The sequence below is a fragment of the Phalacrocorax carbo genome, chromosome 6 (genome assembly GCF_963921805.1).
Source record: "Phalacrocorax carbo chromosome 6, bPhaCar2.1, whole genome shotgun sequence".
Lineage (NCBI taxonomy): Eukaryota > Metazoa > Chordata > Aves > Suliformes > Phalacrocoracidae > Phalacrocorax > Phalacrocorax carbo.
In genome coordinates, this window is record NC_087518.1 from 20,615,322 (window position 1) to 20,621,321 (window position 6,000).

Genomic DNA, 6,000 nt, shown 5'->3' on the forward strand with positions numbered 1-6,000 from the left:
GAAGAGTGTCTGTGCTGCCCACTCTCCTGCCAGGCCAGCTCCCCAAAGCCTCAGGAGTCCCCAGAGGCAGCACTGCGTTCCTCAGAGCCATTTATACCGCGATGCTGCCTGCCAGATAAAACCCACCCTTGTCACCTGTCTGCCACATGGGCTGACATTCAATACAGCCCTCAGGAGGCTTGGGGAGCTCTGCCCCACTCAAAAGCCATTTTTTGGGCTTCAGACTTTCCAGGCTGGGTCTGGGTGAATCACGCACATTCTAAGTCCCGGCAGGGGCTCCAAGGCCAGGAGTCAGCCTAGGCTCTAACCAGGGAGAGCTTTGCTAATGCTTCTTCCCCCAGGCTGGCTGGAAAGCCTCTGGTGGGAAGAGGGGCTGGGTGACACCCAGGGTTTTCATACAGAGCTTGCCAGCCCTGGGTCACCACCTTGAACCTGGACAGGCTCAGCCATCACCTAGTGTCATGGGCTGCTGGTCCTTTGGTGGCCCCTGGAAAAGAAGTGGTGGGCTTGGTCAGGGTCCTGGTGGGCATGGGCCAGCATTCTAGGGGGCCTTTCTGAAGTACCCCAGCAGAGACCCAGGGGCTGGAGACAGCTCCATCCCCAGGGATGTCTCATAAGAGAACCAGCTCTGGGGAGCGCAGAAGCATCCCTGCTCCCTGGACAGGCAGGCTGCAGTCTTTTCCAGCACTCCCAAATCAGAGCCTATTGTTACCTTAAGCTGCCAAGGCATTTTGCAGCAAACCTGCACAATTTGTAACATGCATTTTCTCCTTTTGAAGTGGGATTATTGCTTCCCACCTCCAGACCTATTGGGCAGAGATGTTCAGCAACTCTCAGAGAGCTGTTGGCTTCACTGCATTTCCCCAGCTAGAATCCCAGGGATATTCCAGGCAGAAGCTGGCTGTGAAGCACCTGCTCCACTGCTCAGTGACCCAGCTCATCCGCTTCACCATTGCCAGCCAGCAACACGACTGCCAGTCACGCTCCCAGGGCCTCTTGCTGTCCCAGCCAGGGTCGCCTGCATCCCCTGACACTTAAACTCTGCAGTGTTTTCTTTTCATCAGCAGGAGCCCTGCTCTCTGGTCTCCCTGGCCTGCTGCGCTAATTGGAACAAGCTGGGCAGGCGTGGGGGGCTTTGCTGGAGAAAGTATTTTAATGAGGATGGAGGGTGCCTGCACTGTTATCTGCTTCTTCTCAGAGCCTCTTGGCTGGGCTCCTCAGTAATTACAGACTGGATTTCTGGGTAAGCTCTCTGGCTTGCAAGCCTTGGACCCCTGCAGAGAACCACGCTCCGGCAGCCTCCTCAATGGGCTGCCTTTTGCTCTGCCATGGTGCTCGGGGAGCCAGGGAACACATCTTTGCCTGGCAGTGAGCTCCTGAGTGGCTGGGCCACCTTGCAGTCCCCACCCCAGCAGCTTTGCTGTGGCAAAGGGTGTTGTCTAGAGCCAGGCTTCAGCCTCTGTGCAGGGTATTTCCTAGGATCAGCGACCAGCAGAGGCACTGCAGATGGACGCTGGGCTGTTCACCCCAGCTGGCTGCTCATTCATTCTTGCCCAGGACACACCATGTCAACTCCAGGCTGAGCTGAAGATGAAGGCACATCTTTCAGGCGTTGGGGCGGGTCAGTCATTGTTGGACTGCCATAGCTTTTGTGCAGGGGGAACCAGGGTGACTGCTGGCAGCAGTATGTTCGAAGGCAGACAGCTCCCTTTGTTGCAATCATTTAGCTGGCTAGCCAAAACAGAAGTAACCCACACCAGGGGATGGTCACAAGTGGAGGTACCTCCTCACAGCACAGCTCCCTCTGCCAGTATCCCCAGCTGGCCAGTGCAGCCCAGAAGCAACCACCACCGCATACCACTCCCAAGGCACTGCTCCCAGGACAAATCCTCCCTGTCCGTCCCCTAGTTCATGTGAAGGCCTCTCAGTCCTCCATGTACTTATCTGCACAGTGTCCCGCTGTGGAAGGCCACTGTGGCTGTCATTATTCCAGTGTGAAGCTGAGATGCAGACAAAGTGACCTGCCCACTGCCAAACTGGAGCCCTAGCAGGGCAGGGATTGACCCCAAGTGTCCCACCTTCCTCCAAACAGCAGATCGTCCTCCTGCAGCACAGACCAGGGCTTTTAGAAATCTCGGCACTGAACTTCACTCTACCCCTGCCCATGCATAAGTAAGCATGTAGTAGCATGCAGTGACAGAGCTGTCACCACCTGCCTGTGTGGGAGGATGCACCATGGGAAGACCGGCTTTTCTCTCAGTGGACAATGGACAGATTGAAACTGAAAGCCTTTTCTTCGTACTACAAAGTGCTCAGGCCAAATTAGCTGACATCAGTGATCTCCTGGAAAATGGGGAAATAAACCTGAACTTGATGGTGGGGGAAGCAGAGTAGTTCCTGCACACAATAAACGGCAGCCTGCCAGCATGTGAGACAAGAACAATAACCCCACATGGCTTGTGAACAGCATTGTTTTAGGGAAACCATATCCTGGGCAGGCTCCCAAGTTAACTTGGGGTGACATTTGCAACAATTGCGCTCCACGCCATACCATCCTACTGGCAGAGCTGGGCTGTGCCATCCCGGAGCGCATGCGTGGCATGCCTGCAGGTACAGCAGAGCTGGGGGTGGATTGGGGGCTACGTGGGGTCACTGAGCATGGAGATGGCAGAGCCCAAATGTCCCACGGTGTCCACACTGGGGAATAATAAAGGCTTATCTCTGCCAGGAATATGGAGTGCTCATTTCCAGGTACAATGAAATCACTGTCATACCTTGGCATAAAAATCTAGCTACAAGTAGATGCTAGATTTTTATGGCTGTGATTTGGGATGATCTGGTCTATAGGGAGGCAGAACGACTCGGTCCCCTGTGCTGTAAGCCCAGCTCTGCAACCTCACACCGGTCATTTTGGCACTCTGTGCTTCAGTTTCCCTGGGCAGAAAGAGTCAGAGAAGGTACAGCCAGCTCCTGTGAGCAGGACAGAAGTAAGAACTAGGTGAGGATGTGATGGGTGGCTTGTAGGGACCAGGGAGGACCAAAGCTGGAGACCCAGTCCAGAACAGGTAATGCTGTTTTCACCCTCTTTCCCACTGCAGCCTATCCCCTGCAGGAGCTCCTTGCCACCCTGAGCAGGGTGCAGTGGGTCCCCCTGAGCAGACCTCCTCCCAGAGGAGCGCTCCTCAAAGAGGACGGGTGAGACCAGGTATGTCCCTGCCATTCCCTGGCTGAAAGGCACTCCCAGCTGCCCCCAGGGCCAGGGGTTACTCAGCTGACAGATCTCTTGCTTTCAACACCAGGTTTGTAACTGCACAAGCGAGTGCCTGTAAAGACTTTACCCATCTCTCACTGTAATCCCAGCTGGAGACGGAATAGACCAAACTTGGAGGAAGAGGCAGCTCCAAGAGTCTGGGAGCCAAGGTTTACAATAAGTCTTCATCTTTGCTGTAAACAGCCTCTGAGAGGGTGTCACAGGAGCGCAGCAGAGAGTGAGGCAGCCAGAAACCCTCACCGGCGAGAATACCTGCCAGCCCTGCTGGCTCAAGGGCTTGGTTTAGCAAAAAGCATCATTAGCAGCAAGCCCTGCAGAGGGCCTCAGGCTTGGCTCCTGCTCCCTCTGCCTGAGCTCAGCACTGCTTGGCAGCCCCACAGCCTAACATCATCTCTTATCTAGCAAGCCGAGATGGCTCAGACCATGGCATCCCCTCTCCAGCCTCCACACACAAGCGCATTAATATTTGGGAGAACAATTTACATCCTTGGGGGTTTCCTATTTAAATCTTAACCTAAGGAACCACAGCAAATGATCCCTGTCTTTGCATCCTTGTGGAATTCAGTGAGATTAGATTAGGGATGAATTCTTCCCATATTTCTTATAGATCTGATATCTCTGCCCTGGCTTTCCAATTGACTTCCCCATCCCCAGCTCATAAATCATAAGGGTGTTTGTGTCTCTGTCATTTTCAGTACCATTAACTCAGCAGGAGAAATCTATACATTACAGCAACCCACAGTGTCAAGCCATCGGGGCTGCCAGACCCTCCTCCCTTTGAAAGCTGTGTGAGGACCAGCCAGCGGAAAGATGGGACATGCTCCACTTGGCAAAGAGAAAGCTCTCCGTGGCTTGTGTGTGGGTTGTGTGGCTGGCATGTGTGCAGGATAGCTGCAAGTCTGTGACCAACTCTCCTAGAGCACTTTCCTCTCTTCCCTTGGGCTTGAGGCTACATCAAAAAACGCTGGTTTCCAGCTTAGCAGAAATTTCACACTGATGCTCAGCAGTCAGATTAATGCAGTGGTTCCTTATGGGCAATAAACTGCCTAACTGAACACAGCCGTGGCAGCAACCTAAGGCTTGGTCTTACCAAAGCCCAGCTACACCCTGGCTGTTAGGTACCTCCTGATGATTTCCAGTTGACAGTGCATCCCTTGGCCAGGCTGTCCAGCTGCAGCGTAGGACTGCCCCACACTTTCAGGAGCCATAATTCACGCCAGAGGTGGTCTTATTTCAAGGACAGGAAGAAATAACCCTCTTTGTCTTAATTTAAGTTCATCAAGTGCTTTGTTATTTATTTCTAGACATAGACAAACATTTAGTCTTCTCCCTCCCACCCTCACCCTGAGTATCACAACCCCATCGCACTGAAACATCCACCCATCACTTTCAAGATGCTCGAGGTATGTACGGCTACTGACTCCCAGCCATCCACACCCAGGCTCTGCAATGTTTCCAAGAAGGATCATTAGTTAAAGGACTCCTTTGGAGAGCACTCAGCATTTCCCAGGCTCTGTTTCTTTTCTGCCTGCTATATTGTATGTCCCAAGGTTTGTGAGAGCTGAGGCACTGCAGAGAGGGAGGTCGAAAAAGCACAATTTCCCTGTCCCAACAGATTTAATGGAGCCCAAGCAGGGGACAATTCCCCCCAAAGACCAGGGAGGTTACTTTTTTTCTCCTTGGACCAAGGCTGTGGCTGTCACAAATGCTTGGAGGCAAATGATTGATTTTTATTTGGAGGGTAGGGGGAAATCCAACAAAGCTGTCTTTGTTGTGGAAAAGTCCCCAGCATGGGCTAGGTTTAGTGATAATCTGACCAATATGGTTATTTCAGGCTGTTAAACCTTAGCAGTAAAGCAGAGCATCAGAGTCCAGGAGCCCCAGAAAAACCAGCTCTGGAGACAGAAAGCTTTACTAAAGCAATAAAGCCTCCTGCAACCCAAGTTAAGGCATTAATAGATATAACCATAAAAGATTATTACCACAAACTTTTCATTGAGCACTCTGGCAAATGGAGCAGCAAAATAAGCTCTGCTCTCTCTGTAGGAGCTGGAAAAAGCCAAGTGACGCCTAAGTTACTCTGCACATACATATAAAATGCAACAAAGCAGAGCATAAAAACAGGCACGTTTACAGCGGGTCAGACCTGGTTCAGCCACCCGGGCTGAGCAGCTCCCACTGGGAATGCTACCCCAGTTGGGTCTCCCGGGAAGAGAAATAAGGCAGCCTAGTCCAGCCTGGGCTGTCAAGCTTATTAACAATTAAAACCATCTCTCAGCTACTCACCAGCCAAGGAGCCTGTAGGATCTCAGCGGTGACGAGCCCACCCTGCCGCCAGCCCAGCAGCCTCCAGCTCATTGCCCCCAGCAAACCCAAAGCACCTGGAGGCTGGAGGCTGAAGGCAGCAGGGAGGAGCCGGGGGAGGGGGCGTGGGGATGGCAGCAGGGGCAGCTCTTCATTCATAAAACCCGCCCCGGCTGCTGGTGAACCCTCTGTCCCGCCACTCCCGGTGTGCTCACCTCTCAACCGGGCTGCTCGGCCCGGGATCCGCGAGCAGCAATTGCCATCTAGTGGTAAAAGGATTGATTTGGCCGGGGGCTGTGAGGCTTGTCTGAAGTCATAGGAAAGTGTTCGGCTTTTCCCCGGAATATTTCATTCCTGAAGCTCAAGGCACACTTAACGGGGGTGGGATAGTAAAGCAGCCCATCGGATGCATGGCTCCTTTTTTT

The 6,000-nt window shown here is 52.9% G+C and overlaps 1 protein-coding gene across 5 annotated transcripts in view; it reads right to left on the reverse strand.

Annotated features, from left to right (window-relative positions):
• LOC104052264 (semaphorin-3D-like) overlaps positions 1-5,793 on the reverse strand; it is a 28,115-nt gene extending 22,322 nt beyond the window's left edge. For 2 of the 5 annotated variants that reach the window (XM_064454126.1, XM_064454123.1), the window contains exon 1: positions 5,558-5,787. The gene's annotated coding sequence lies outside the window, so the exon portion shown is untranslated. Of the gene's footprint in view, positions 1-5,557 lie in introns of all 5 variants that reach the window. The other 3 variants (XM_064454125.1, XM_064454124.1, XM_064454127.1) reach the window with 3 other exon arrangements.
• Between the last annotated feature and the right edge of the window lie 207 nt (positions 5,794-6,000).